Here is a 16,390-nt window from a genome sequence, read left to right as displayed (position 1 = left end):
ATGATTTCAGTAAGCTTATCTATGATTTCAGTTAGATTGTCTATGATTTCAGTAAGGTTGTCTATGATTACAGTTAGATTGTCTATGATTACAGTAAGGTTATCTATGATTACAGTAAGGTTGTCTATGATTACAGTTAGATTGTCTATGATTTCAGTAAGCTTATCTATGATTTCAGTTAGATTGTCTATGATTTCAGTAAGGTTGTCTATGATTACAGTTAGATTGTCTATGATTTCAGTAAGGTTGTCTATGATTACAGTAAGGTTGTCTATGATTACAGTTAGATTGTCTATGATTACAGTAAGGTTGTCTATGATTACAGTAAGATTGTCTATGATTACAGTAAGGTTGTCTATGATTACAGTAAGATTGTCTATGATTACAGTTAGGTTGTCTATGATTACAGTTAGATTGTCTATGATTACAGTTAGATTGTCTATGATTACAGTTAGGTTGTCTATGATTACAGTAAGGTTGTCTATGATTACAGTAAGGTTGTCTATGATTACAGTAAGGTTGTCTATGATTACAGTAAGGTTGTCTATGATTACAGTAAGGTTGTCTATGATTACAGTAAGGTTGTCTATGATTACAGTAAGGTTGTCTATGATTACAGTAAGGTTGTCTATGATTACAGTAAGGTTGTCTATGATTACAGTAAGGTTGTCTATGATTACAGTAAGGTTGTCTATGATTACAGTAAGGTTGTCTATGATTACAGTAAGGTTGTCTATGATTACAGTAAGGTTGTCTATGATTACAGTAAGGTTGTCTATGATTACAGTAAGGTTGTCTATGATTACAGTAAGGTTGTCTATGATTACAGTAAGGTTGTCTATGATTACAGTAAGGTTGTCTATGATTACAGTAAGGTTGTCTATGATTACAGTAAGGTTGTCTATGATTACAGTAAGGTTGTCTATGATTACAGTAAGGTTGTCTATGATTTCAGTAAGGTTGTCTATGATTACAGTAAGGTTGTCTATGATTACAGTAAGGTTGTCTATGATTACAGTAAGGTTGTCTATGATTACAGTAAGGTTGTCTATGATTACAGTAAGGTTGTCTATGATTACAGTAAGGTTGTCTATGATTACAGTAAGGTTGTCTATGATTACAGTAAGGTTGTCTATGATTACAGTAAGGTTGTCTATGATTACAGTAAGGTTGTCTATGATTACAGTAAGGTTGTCTATGATTACAGTAAGGTTGTCTATGATTACAGTAAGGTTGTCTATGATTACAGTAAGGTTGTCTATGATTACAGTAAGGTTGTCTATGATTACAGTAAGGTTGTCTATGATTACAGTAAGGTTGTCTATGATTACAGTAAGGTTGTCTATGATTACAGTAAGGTTGTCTATGATTACAGTAAGGTTGTCTATGATTACAGTAAGGTTGTCTATGATTACAGTAAGGTTGTCTATGATTACAGTAAGGTTGTCTATGATTACAGTAAGGTTGTCTATGATTACAGTAAGGTTGTCTATGATTTCAGTAAGGTTGTCTATGATTACAGTAAGGTTGTCTATGATTACAGTAAGGTTGTCTATGATTACAGTAAGGTTGTCTATGATTTCAGTAAGGTTGTCTATGATTTCAGTAAGATTGTCTATGATTTCAGTAAGGTTGTCTATGATTTCAGTAAGTTTGTCTATGATTTCAGTTAGATTGTCTATGATTTCAGTTAGATTGTCTATGATTTCAGTTAGATTCTCTATGATTACAGTAAGCTTGTCTATAATTACAGTAAGGTTGTCTATGATTTCAGTAAGGTTGTCTATGATTTCAGTTTGATTGTCTATGATTACAGTAANCAGTAAGGTTGTCTATGATTTCAGTAAGTTTGTCTATGATTTCAGTTAGATTGTCTATGATTTCAGTAAGGTTGTCTATGATTACAGTAAGGTTGTCTATGATTACAGTAAGGTTGTCTATGATTTCAGTTAGATTGTCTATGATTTCAGTAAGGTTGTCTATGATTTCAGTAAGGTTGTCTATGATTTCAGTAAGGTTGTCTATGATTTCAGTTAGATTGTCTATGATTTCAGTAAGGTTGTCTATGATTACAGTAAGGTTGTCTATGATTACAGTTAGATTGTCTATGATTTCAGTAAACTTGTCTATGATTACAGTTAGATTGTCTATGATGACAGTAAGGTTGTCTATGATTTCAGTAAGGTTGTCTATGATTACAGTAAGGTTCTCCATGATTACAGTTAGATTTCAGTTAGATTGTCTATGATTTCAGTAAGGTTGTCTATGATTAAAGTAAGGTTGTTTATGATCACAGTTAGCTTGTCTATGATTTCAGTAAGCTTGTCTATGATTTCAGTAAGCTTGTCTATGATTACAGTAAGGTTGTCTATGATTTCAGTTTGATTGTCTATGATTACAATAAGGTTATCTATGATTTCAGTAAGGTTGTCTATGATCTCAGTAAGGTTGTCTATGATTTCAGTAAGTTTGTCTATGATTTCAGTTAGATTGTGTATGATTTCAGTAAGGTTGTCTATGATCTCAGTAAGGTTGTCTATGATTTCAGTAAGTTTGTCTATGATTTCAGTTAGATTGTCTATAATTTCAGTAAGGGTGTCTATGATTACAGTAAGGTTGTCTATGATTACAGTAAGGTTATCTATGATTACAGTAAGGTTGTCTATGATTTCAGTAAGCTTGTCTATGATTACAGTAAGGTTGTCTATGATTACAGTAAGGTTGTCTATGATTACAGTAAGGTTGTCTATGATTTCAGTCAGGTTGTCTATGATTTCAGTTAGATTGTGTATGATTTCAGTTAGATTGTCTATGATTTCAGTTAGATTGTCTATGATGACAGTAAGGTTGTCTATGATTACAGTAAGGTTGTCTATGATTACAGTAAGGTTGTCTATGATTTCAGTAATGTTGTCTATGATTTCAGTTAGATTGGCTATGATTTCAGTTAGATTGTCTATGATGACAGTAAGGTTGTCTATGATTACAGTAAGGTTGTCTATGATTACAGTAAGGTTGTCTATGATTTCAGTAATGTTGTCTATGATTTCAGTTAGATTGGCTATGATTTCAGTTAGATTGTCTATGATGACAGTAAGGTTGTCTATGATTTCAGTAAGCTTGTCTATGATTACAGTAAGGTTGTCTATGATTTCAGTAATGTTGTCTTTGATTAAATCCAGGTTGTCTATGATTACACTTAGGATGTCTATGATTTCAGTAAGCTTGTCTATGATAAAAGTAAGGTTGTCTATGATTACAGTAAGGTTGTCTATGATTTCAGTAATGTTGTCTATGATTTCAGTCAGATTGGCTATGATTTCAGTTAGATTGTCTATGATTACAGTAAGGTTGTCTATGATTTCAGTATGGTTGTCTATGATTACAGTAAGGTTGTCTATGATTACATTAAGGTTGTCTATGATTACAGTAAGGTTATCTATGATTACAGTAAGGTTGTCTATGATAACAGTAAGGTTGCCTATGATTACAGTAAGCTTGTCTATGATAACAGTAAGGTTGTCTATGATTTCAGTAAGGTTGTCTATGATAACAGTAAGGTTATCTACGATTACAGTAAGGTTGTCTATGATTTCAGTAAGCTTGTCTATGATTACAGTAAGGTTGTCTATGATTACAGTAAGGTTGTCTATGATTACAGTAAGGTTGTCTTTGATTAAATCCAGGTTGTCTATGATTACACTAAGGATGTCTATGATTACAGTAAGGTTGTCTATGATTACAGTAAGGTTGTCTATGATTACAGTAAGGTTGTCTATGATTACAGTAAGGTTGTCTATGATTACAGTAAGGTTGTCTATGATTACAGTAAGGTTGTCTATGATTACAGTAAGGTTGTCTATGATTACAGTAAGGTTGTCTATGATTACAGTAAGGTTGTCTATGATTACAGTAAGGTTGTCTATGATTACAGTAAGGTTGTCTATGATTACAGTAAGGTTGTCTATGATTACAGTAAGGTTGTCTATGATTACAGTAAGGTTGTCTATGATTACAGTAAGGTTGTCTATGATTACAGTAAGGTTGTCTATGATTACAGTAAGGTTGTCTATGATTACAGTAAGGTTGTCTATGATTACAGTAAGGTTGTCTATGATTACAGTAAGGTTGTCTATGATTACAGTAAGGTTGTCTATGATTACAGTAAGGTTGTCTATGATTACAGTAAGGTTGTCTATGATTACAGTAAGGTTGTCTATGATTACAGTAAGGTTGTCTATGATTACAGTAAGGTTGTCTATGATTACAGTAAGGTTGTCTATGATTACAGTAAGGTTGTCTATGATTACAGTAAGGTTGTCTATGATTACAGTAAGGTTGTCTATGATTACAGTAAGGTTGTCTATGATTACAGTAAGGTTGTCTATGATTACAGTAAGGTTGTCTATGATTACAGTAAGGTTGTCTATGATTACAGTAAGGTTGTCTATGATTACAGTAAGGTTGTCTATGATTACAGTAAGGTTGTCTATGATTACAGTAAGGTTGTCTATGATTACAGTAAGGTTGTCTATGATTACAGTAAGGTTGTCTATGATTACAGTAAGCTGGTCTATGATTAAAGTAATGTTGTCTATGATTTCAGTAAGGTTGTCTTTGATTAAATCAAGGTTGTCTATGATTACAGTAAGGTTGTCTATGATTACAGTAAGGTTGTCTATGATTACAGTAAGGTTGTCTATGATTACAGTAAGGTTGTCTATGATTACAGTAAGGTTGTCTATGATTACAGTAAGGTTGTCTATGATTACAGTTAGATTGTCTATGATTTCAGTAAGGTTGTCTATGATTACAGTAAGGTTGTCTATGATTACAGTTAGATTGTCTATGATTTCAGTTAGGTTGTCTATGATTACAGTAAGGTTGTCCATGATTACAGTAAGGTTGTCTATGATTACAGTTAGGTTTCTATAATTACAGTAAAGTTGTCTATGATTACAGTTAGGTTGTCTATGATTACAGTAAGGTTGTCTATGATTACAGTAAGGTTGTCTATGATTACAGTAAGGTTGTCTATGATTACAGTTAGATTGTCTATGATTACAGTTAGATTGTCTATGATTACAGTTAGATTGTCTATGATTTCTGTAAGGTTACCTTTGATATTAGTTGAATTTGCCTCGATCTCAAGGTTACCTTTGATTTTAGTAAGGCTGTGTTTGATGTTGATTTACGTTTTTTATCGTTTCAGTTAAGTGTCCAAGCTTGTCCAATACCAATAGCAATCCATTCGTTAATACAGAATATTTTCTATGTTATCAATTAGCTTGTCTATGACAGCTCCGAGACCTTTGCATGATGTTTAGTGAGCTTGTTTTTGTACACAATGAAATTGCTTTTGTGTATATTATTTTTTTTATAGTAGGTTTGATATCCGGATTTTTTTGGTGATATAGGATATGTGTATTATGAGACTGGCGGTATTTGTATTGAACTGTTCTGTGAGCTTAGTATTATTGCATGCTGTGAGTCCATCAATGTGTGTAATGAGATTGCTTTTGTATATATATAAGTGTGTGTTGTGAGATTGGTTTCGTATAGATATAATTGTGTGTTGTGAGATTGGTTTTGTATATACATAAGTGTGTGTTGTGAGATTGGTTTTGTATATAAATAAGTGTGTGTAGTGAGATGGTTTTGTATATATATAAGTGGGTGTTGTTAGATTGGTTTTATACATAGATATAAGTGAATGTTGTGAGATTGGTTTTGTATATATATGTGTGTGTTGTGAGATTGGTTTTGTATATATATGTGTGTGTTGTTAGATTGGTTTTATACATAGATATATGTGGATGTTGTGAGATTGGTTTTGTATATATATAAGTGTGTGTTGTGAGATTGGTTTTGTATATATATAAGTGGGTGTTGTGAGATTGGTTTCGTATATATATAAGTGGGTGTTGTGAGATTGGTTTTGTATATATATAAGTGGGTGTTGTGAGATTGGTTTCGTATATATATAAGTGGGTGTTGTGAGATTGGTTTTGTATATATATAAGTGGGTGTTGTGAGATTGGTTTCGTATATATATAAGTGGGTGTTGTGAGATTGGTTTTGTATATATATAAGTGGGTGTTGTGAGATTGGTTTTGTATATATATAAGTGGGTGTTGTGAGATTGGTTTTGTATATATATAAGTGAATGTTGTGAGATTGGTTTTGTATATATATAACTGAATGTTGTGAGATTGGTTTTGTATATATATTAGTGTGTGTAGTGAGATGGTTTTGTATATATATAAGTGGGTGTTGTTAGATTGTTTTTATACATATATATAAGTGGGTGTTGTGAGATTGGTTTTGTATATATATAAGTGTGTGTTATGAGATTGGTTTTGTATATATATAAGTGAGTGTTGTGAGATTGGTTTTGTATATATATAAGTGGGTGTTGTGAGATTGGTTTTGTATATATATAAGTGGGTGTTGTGAGATTGGTTTTGTATATATATAAGTGGGTGTTGTGAGATTGGTTTTGTATATATATAAGTGGGTGTTGTGAGATTGGTTTTGTATATATATAAGTNTGTTGTGAGATTGGTTTTGTATATTTATAAGTGGGTGTTGTGAGATTGGTTTTGTATATTTATAAGTGGGTGTTGTGAGATTGGTTTTGTATATTTATAAGTGAATGTTGTGAGATTGGTTTTGTATATTTATAAGTGGGTGTTGTGAGATTGGTTTTGTATATTTATAAGTGGGTGTTGTGAGATTGGTTTTGTGAGTAATTAGATCATCTGTATTTTTAGTATTTTTCTATGTCGTGAGATTCGTTTTGTGTGAGATGAAAAGAGTCCTTTTCGTGATACATAAAATGAATGGATTTTGTTTATTCTAATTATTAATTTTCTTTTGTCTCAAAATAAAAACACGAAAAATATATTTAACGTTTATAAGGGTACCATGTGCCAATGTGTGAGGTTAGATACAAAAAAAAATGTTCATATATGACCAGTTGACCGCTGGTCAAACTAGGTGTACCTTAATGAGCATCATCAGAACAATAGATCATAACTCATCTAGTCTAGATGTTGGATATCGTAAACGTCGTTATCAAACGTTTCAAAGGAAAAATGATAAAAAGATAAAATGTTTTTGTCGAAGTCTAAATAACGTAAACAGTTCATACTCAAGACCTATCGGCTTTCCTCATAATCTTCCAAACTGACGGCTTCATAAACTCCTCAAGATTATGACTAAAGGGAGGCAACTCTAATTGATTGATGGCTTTCGGCGATTAAATATAGAAGGAAGTGTCATATAATTTCGTTTTTACGATTTATTTGCTACCAAGGGAACGTTATGCAAATTTCTAGATACAAATACAAATGACAACTGAGAAATATAAAACTCTTTATTAAGTATTGATGAGCTATTTGTGACGGGAACTGGGGGGTTGTTTCAATTCCAGGTCTGCTGAGCAACTGACAAACCGATAATGTAAAGACTCCGATTAGGAATATCATGTTGTTTTAATTATTTACGTCCCTGTAAAAAAGGCTTTTGTATGAAACAGAGCCAATGGAAATGCATCGAGATCTTCATTTAAATTTTCTTCCCATTACAAAACAAAACTATCGCTTTTCCTGGCAAATACTGAACATATCTTCCTACAAAAAACGTATTTGTTTGACGGTCATAGACTATACTACGCGCAAAGCTTCTGTTTAAATTGGTATTGCGTATTTAGCTATATAAAATATATATCTAAGAATTAAAACGTCTTCAGTAAAAAAAAAAAAAATGTTTTGCAAGAAAAATTAAGACAGAACATCCCGGCACGACGTTGCAATTTGAACGAATAAATATCGTGTTAGGAGTCTGTTCAAATTATGAACTTATTTCATAATGCATTGTAGTTTAAAAACAGTATGATGACACTCTAAACACCCGAGATCAAACAAATGTCATACAAATACACTTGTACAGCTAGACTCGATCTGTTTATGAGCATTGTATTTTGTGTTTCATGATTATTTTTTTTTACCTGTATATGAATACATTTCAGAGTTAACTTTTACTAGGTCCTTACAGCGACCGTGAATTTCAACAATCGCACTCAAGCCAACCTAGCTGATAAGTATTTCTAATCAGACGGACAACCTCGCAATGAATACTAAAAATTACACCGACAATATTGCTATATATATGAAATCACATTGACAACCTTGCTAACATAGACTGTGCGACCCCGGTTATCAAAAGTTCGATCTGATTGAGACAGAAACCCATTACAATCTCCTTAAAAACTGTCAAACTCAAGATAATTTTATACGTTGAAAGGGTTTTAAAAAAACTATTATCAAATCAAAACTAGAAGACATTGAAATAGTATGACAAGCTAGGTACTCCCACTTGTAATGAGATATTAATTAGGGAGTATTTAAGAAGAAATGCCCCGTAGAAATGAACTCCCTCTTCAGCTAAGGGAAACACTCGACTTGGCGGGCTCGTACTAAAAGTGAGTCCTATTTCATGTAGGATGTGTTCATCTTATTTGACCGCGTACACAGGGAATTAAAAATTTGTTACAGCTATATTTGGACCAAAACTAAGGTGTTCAGGGTAATTTTACACGTTTTAAGGGTTTTGATCAACTTTCGGTAAAAATGCCACGAGTATTAATATCATTTGGGGTGGCATTTTTACCAAAGTTGATCAGAATCCTTAAAACTCTTAACACCTTCGTTAAGTCCAAGTATAGCTTTAACAAATTCTCAAGTCCCTGTGACCGCGTGTAGTGACCAAGAGCTAGTCATGTAGACAAGGGAGATAAACTCCCGGATGTAAAATTTCAATAAATAATCGTGTTTTATCAACAAAGAAACCTTCATTCATATTATACACTTCCGAATTGTGCAAGCTTGAATACACAATAATACAACTGCAAGTATCAATAAAATGTTCAACACATTTAACTGCATTCATTTGATGTCACCATTAATAATAATGATCATTCTATCCACATGCCACATCAAATGCCGCCAATGGATGTCTGATTACTAAAAATACATAACGCCATTGTACAAGTTTATAATTTAATAATAAACACGGAATCAAAAAAATAAGTGAAATTAAGAAACAAATAATTACACGCAGGAATCCACGTGGCTTACACGAGCGAGTCCACGTGGTACATATTTTCATAAAGAGTATACACAAATCGTGATACACTAAATACATGATGTTTGATTATCATAAAAAATATATGTTACATGACATCGAAATCAAATTGTTCATCCATATTCCCCAGATCACACGCTACAGACCATTAAATTTGTCAGATGATTTAGAAGAAAAACAATCCCAGTATAAATAACTGGTAGTGTTGTACATGGGCGCATGTCCTAATGTGATGATCACATGCTGGTTTGAAATGTGTCACTGGTATTTCGTCGGTATATGACGTACAGACAATTGTTTACACACCTCATTTCACACAGAACTACTGTATTGGGAAATATAGGTTTATTAATTGATAGCCGTTTATGACAAATTAAATTGATTTGGTCAGGCATGGGTGATTTAAATGCTTATTTTGATAATAAATGGCGTAAAATAAACCAATCATTTTTTATGATGTGATATGGGGCAAATTATCTCAGCCCCCTCATCATCTAATGTCATTCTATGAAAATGGATTTCACCCATAATGATTTATTCTGACCCAACCCCTCATCTCCTTTCAGAATAGGTCTAATAGACGCCGGGGTGGCCCGAGTTTCCTCTGACCCTGACATCACTTTAGACATTCTGACACACGCCAGACATCTATCTTTCAAAATGTCTTAGTCTGGTGTCAGGGCCAGAGGAAACACCGGGGCAACCCTCTCCCCTCTCCCATCCACTTCCTTGAAGTATTCATATATATACACATCATCATCTTATGGTGCATACCCCACAACAAATGTTCTCAGCCCAGTGTAATTTGGGAAACACTTCAATAACTTGGTTAGCTGCAACACACATTTTCTAATTCCAAAGTCGACCAAAAAATTAAATCATAATTCTTCGCTCTTCTTATGTCAATCCTGATTTTATTAACCCTGTGGATATTGATCCTTTAAAAAAAAATGTGTGTTCGTTACTAGTAAATAATCTACAGGTTATTCAGTCATATAAATACAGTTGGACGGGTGATCATGTGGAAGACTTCACTGTTTACAACATAAATAGCTAATTAAAAGTTCTACAAAGTGAACTCGCCTATTTTGTTTGTCGCTGGATGATATGTTATTAGATGACATAAAAGAAAAATTGAGTTTAGTCTAATGTTGTTTTATATATAAAAATGACAAAAAGCAAAATGCTTAATTAAGAAAGTTAATAATTGATAATGCCATATTTAATCATTATTTCATGATTTGAGTCTATTTCAAGTGTAATTACCAACTGTTCAGATTTTGCTCACATTTCAAGGGACATAATCATGAATATATATTATTTTTATTTGCAGAATGGACATTAGGTACAGCTGACCTGTGGCTAATGTCGGAAGCGTACTACCCCAGACCGCCAGTTAAATGTTTTTTTTATTTATTAACTTACCTTGCTGTATTTCATAAAGCTGTATATATATGTATCCTGTCTGTTGCAGGAGATACCCTTTTTATCTGACAATAAACCCTCTACTCGTATCTATGGAAGTTAAATACAAATGTCAACAAAAGTTTGTGTTGGTCCCATGGAGCTGTGAAATAAGATATCAGATAATTAGTTAATTTTCAAAGTGAATGCGCTCATTCAGTCGAGTACTAGACCAACCAAATTTGGACCAGTCATCTTAGCTACTTCGTCCATGTATCAGATACTGATCATGAAAGTGGCTTACAGCATCATCATTTATGTGTTTGCATTAAGCTGTGTGTAATCTGTTGTGTATCAATTAGATTTTTAATCAAAAACTCAACCAAATGTTACAGATGGGCTGGGAGGTTGGGCCCAGTAGGGAAAAACCAGCAAAAGACTACAAACAAAGTTTCAAACTTCGTCATTTCCTTTCTACCAATTTATGTAAATTTACCGAAATAATGCTAAGATGATTTTTTTTACAGGACTGTCTTACTGCAAGTGGAGGGTGGTCTGAGCTCTAGTTGGGTGGTTTGGCGTCTGGGGTATCTGAAGCTGGATAGATTTATGACATTTCAGCTCCATTATTCACTCCTTTAACAAAGTGTTTAACCCTGGCGAACACCTTTCTTGAGGTTTAAGGATCTTTATGGTTATAGGTAGGGATCCGATATCATGTTCCCCTCCATGGTAGTCCTGAGGGGAACATGTAATCATACTGAGTCAAGTGCTTCATATTGGTTGTTTCCGAGTTTGAAGGTTTATACCTATTTGACCCCTGTGACCTTGAAAGAAGGTCAAGGTCATTTTCATTCTCAAACTTTGGCTGCCTCCAACCCAGGATGTTACTGGCCAAATATCAGAACTGTAGGGCTTTCAGACCTTCAGAAGAAGTCATGTAAACAAAAAGTTGTCGGACGGACGGACGCCGCACCATGGCATAAGCTCACATGCCCTTCGGGCTTAAAATCCTTCTCCTTCAGTTGGATAAAAGGAATTTAAAACAAATTTGGTCCCCGGCATCCTTAGGGTACCCAATTTTGTATAATTTTTCCTAATATGGGGAGCATGGTGATGGAAATCCTTCTCCTTTAGCGATTGGAGGGATTTAAACAAAATTTTGTGGTGAGCATCATTGGGCAAAGGGGACTCAATTTTGTATAAACAAAAAATGTGGCTCCCCTGGGGGAAGAGGAACGAGGCACAATAAGGGAAATTGAGGTAAATCTTTATAATCCTTCTTCTGTACCATTGGAGGGTGTTTAACCAAATTTGGTCCAGAGCATCCTTGGCAAGGGGAACCAAATTTTGTATAAATGAAAGGTTGCACTCGGGGACAGAGGGGCGGGGCCCAATTGGGGAAATTGAGGTAAATGTTTAAAATCAGCCCCAATTCATGGGGGCAGAAAGAATGGACCGGTGTTGCTGAGAGACGGAACCAATATTTGGAAATAGTTGCAACAAATACATCGCAAAGTGTATGAGTATTATTTAACCACAAACCAAGCCCACATGTAAATTAATGTGATACAGAAGCAAAAAAAACATACTTCTTGCCTTTTCAGCAAATTGAAACAGTTTATATCAAAATCGTTTTAGTCTGGTCTGAAGAACCTAAATTGTTATATCAAAAACTCCATACAAACAAAACCTAAAACAGAAATATTGTGTAGCTCCGTAATAATGGAAACTGTACAATATATTAACATTACATCGTTAAGCCCCTTCATGGTCTGTATTTAGTAGGGGTGTTACGATATACCTGGAATGTATCGGGATATATTGCAATACAGAAGGAATGTATTGCGATACGTGTCCCGATATATTGTCACAGGAAAAAAGGTGCTCAATTAAAAACGAAATACAAACAGAACGTGTACCATTGTATGGATCACACAGATTTAAGGTTTTCGTTTCGCCGACCATCGATCATGAACTTGCAACTGATTCCACCGCTACTAATGGCCTGTTTAGGGTTATTGGCATATCTGTTAAAATGGCTAGTAATTTTCCAAGTTAAAAACACTTAGCAAATATATTTTGAAAATGTTGTGACATAACGATATTTCATATCGTATTGCGATACAATACGATATACCTGTGTATTGCAATATACCGTTTTTCCGATATATCGTAACATTTCTAGTAATTTTAGTTTTTACTAGTTTATACTATGAATAATTAAAATATATTTTTTGTATGACAATCAGGGTCTAGGTCCTTCAAAGTCAACTCATATTCTGGTGTGCGGAGTGAAAGCATTCCGAGATGGACGCTGGATACCATTACATTTTTGAAAACAGTTTTCCTACTATTTTACATTAGAAGATTAAGACCAGTGCACAAGTGAAAGACATACACATTGACAGTCACAATTCGTGATATCACTACTATTCAAAGTTCAGAATTTAGGAACAGTTCGTGATGCTCTTGATTCTAACTTAAACTCAGTCATCTGTATGATATGTTTTGGTCATTATGATGATAACGAGCAAATGTGCACAATATCGAAATTATATTATTAATTAGATAGCCGTTTTTCATGTGATAAACCCTTTTTGGGTGATTTTGAATGTGTATGCGATTGATACAGGTTTTTGTGATTATTGATGAACGATAATTAAGACCATTGTGGAGATATTTTTCAGCACATATAGGAAGCCACCACAGAGACCTGAGAATTCGTTACAGCTATATTTGGACCTAAATCAAGGTCTTCAGAGTAATTTTACACGTTTTAGGAGTTTAGATAGAATTTCGATGAAAGCCATCCCCATATATTGTGGCATTTTCACCGAAGTCGATCTAAACCCCTAAAAATGTAAAATTACTCTGAACACCTTACTTTATGTCCAAATATAGCTAACAAATTTTCAGGTTCCTGTGGAAACTACGTTAAGGCCGATATGGATAAGTATAAAGCTGGCAGTTTAATTTTGTATTTTTACATTGTTGGAAGTTGTATTAAGGTTACTCTATAACTTTAAATCACATGGTCACATGACACAACATGATAATACTGTAATTAGCAAAGAGTTGGGCATTACCTGAACAACTTTACCATTTTGTTGTCATGGAAACATAATTATACTGAAAAATTAATGTGTATGAAATCTTTAGCTTGTTTTAAGAGTTGATTGATGTATGTAATTATGTGTACCACAAGGCCAGTGGTGTATGTAATTCTGTGTTCCACAAGACCAGTGTTGTATGTTTTTCTGTGTACCACAAGGCCAGTGTTGTATGTAATTCTGTGTACAACAAGGCCAGTGTTGTATGTAATTATGTGTACAAGGCCGGTGTTGTATGTTATTCTGTGTACAACAAGGCCAGTGTTGTATGTAATTCTGTGTACCACAAGACCAGTGTTGTATGTAATTCTGTGTACAACAAGGCCAGTGTTGTATGTAATTCTGTGTACCACAAGGCCAGTATTGTATGTTATTCTGTGTACCGCAAGGCCAGTGTTGTATGTAATTCTGTGTACAACGAGGCCAGTGTTGTATGTAATTATGTGTACAAGACCAGTGTTGTATGTTATTCTGTGTACAACAAGGCCAGTGTTGTATGTAATTCTGTGTACCAAAAGACCAGTGTTGTATGTAATTATGTGTACAAGACCAGTGGTGTATGTTATTCTGTGTACAATAAGGCCAGTGTTGTATCTAATTCTGTGTACCACAGGGCCAGTGTTGTATGTAATTCTGTGTATCACAAGGCCAGTGTTGTATGTAATTATGTGTACCACAAGACCAGTATTGTATGTAATTCTGTGTACCACAAGACCAGTGTTGTATGTAATTCTGTGTACCACAAGACCAGTGTTGTAGGTAATTCTGTGTACCACAAGACCAGTGCTGTATGTAATTCTGTGTACAACAAGGCCAGTGATGTATGTAATTCTGTGAACCACAAGGCCAGTGTTGTATGTAATTCTGTGTGCCACGAGGCCAGTGTTGTATGTAATTCTGTGTACAAGGCCGGTGTTGTATGTAATTCTGTGTACCAAAAGGCCAGTGTTGTATGTAATTCTGGGTACCACAAGGCCAGTGTTGTATGTTATTCTTTGTACCACAAGGCCAGTGTTGTATGTCATTCTGTGTACCACAAGACCAGCGTTGTATGTAATTCTGTGTACCACAAGGCCTGTGTTGTATGTAATTCTGTGTACCAAAAGGCCAGTGTTGTATGTAATTCTGTGTATCACAAGGCCAGTGTTGTTGTATTTCAGCACACATAAAATGTTACTTACCACGGCTCTGTGTACCCTGTATCATCTAAATCGGGGGCGTATTTTGGAAGGATAAATGTGAATATTCTTTATTCTTTGTGTGTACCAAGTATTAATGAAATCGTTGCTGTCCTTCAGGAGGAGTAGCGCGAAAAACTTTGTGTCTACAGACAGACAGACAACCCGATTCCTAGTATCCCCTCCCACCTTAACAACAAGTTAGCTCTGTGTGTGCAGAGGGGAAGGGGATGTATACTAATAACCCCAGAACTCAGCTGTAAATGAGTATGTGATTGGGCAGTGCTATAATTGTTGAATGCTAGCTGTGAGCGCCGAAATGGCAGCAACGGCTGTATGCTCCCCAGGGAGTTGAGAAATATATTCTAAAGTTATAAACATAACCTCCCCAGTGTCAAGAACATTGTGATATATGAACACATGTTCACTTCAAAGACTCCAAAATCATGCATGAGTGTGACAATAGGTTCACCTTTTACTGTCCAATAAGTTATTTTAGTGTCCAATAAGTTATTTTATAGTCCAATAAGTTATTTTATAGTCCAATAAGTTATTTTATAGTCCAATAAGTTATTTTACAGTCCAATAAGGTATTTTACTGTCCAATAAGTTATTTTACTGTCCAATAAGGTATTTTACTGTCCAATAAGGTACTTTACAGTCCAATAAGTTATTTTACTGTCCAATAAGTTATTTTACAGTCCAATAAGTTATTTTACTGTCCAATAAGTTATTTTACTGTCCAATAAGTTATTTTACAGTCCAATAAGTTATTTTACAGTACAATAAGGTATTTTACAGTCCAATAAGTTATTTTACTGTCCAATAAGTTAAATAGGTCAGTCAACACCAAAGTTGTTACCTGAATCAGCATTGGAAACACTCAGAGGGTAGTATGTTTTAAGTTAGATGTAAGCCTCAAACTGTCCAATAAGTGAGAGTAAGAGCAGGTCTAGGCCTGTTAGGGCCTCAACACCTGTCCTTTCTCTCACATGTTAGACAGTTTTTGGCTTATATCCATAACATAATAATTGGTGAACCACTTTGAGACGACCTATTAACTTGGTTGAGATAAAACGGTATACAAGAACCATGAATTATTATTATTTTATACCCATCACTTCAGTGTGCCTACAGATACCCATTGTCTCAAAATTAACAGTAGAAAAGGTTGTACACGATACATGGTCAATTTACTTTGAGTTTTTCAGATATTTTGTATAAATCAAAACATGATGAAATATGTATTTTTGGAAAACAACATTTATTGATACATAAGCGATCAATGGATGTAACAAATATAGCATTAAATACTGAACAAACATGGTATTGAATATACACACACATGTATATAACATAGCCAGGTTAGCACTGAAAATTTCGAACTCCCTAATATAAACATTTTTGCAGTGTTCTTTTGAATTACTCCGACAATACTTTCAAATATGAAGTCACTTTAAAAAATATTCCTATAAATATGGATGAAATATATAACAGGCACTGTACCTACCTACTCTGCAGTTGAATTACCTTTATGAAAAAGTATAC

This window comes from Mizuhopecten yessoensis, unplaced genomic scaffold (assembly GCF_002113885.1).
Source record: "Mizuhopecten yessoensis strain PY_sf001 unplaced genomic scaffold, ASM211388v2 scaffold10797, whole genome shotgun sequence".
NCBI lineage: Eukaryota > Metazoa > Mollusca > Bivalvia > Pectinida > Pectinidae > Mizuhopecten > Mizuhopecten yessoensis.
This window is presented reverse-complemented; position numbering follows the sequence as displayed.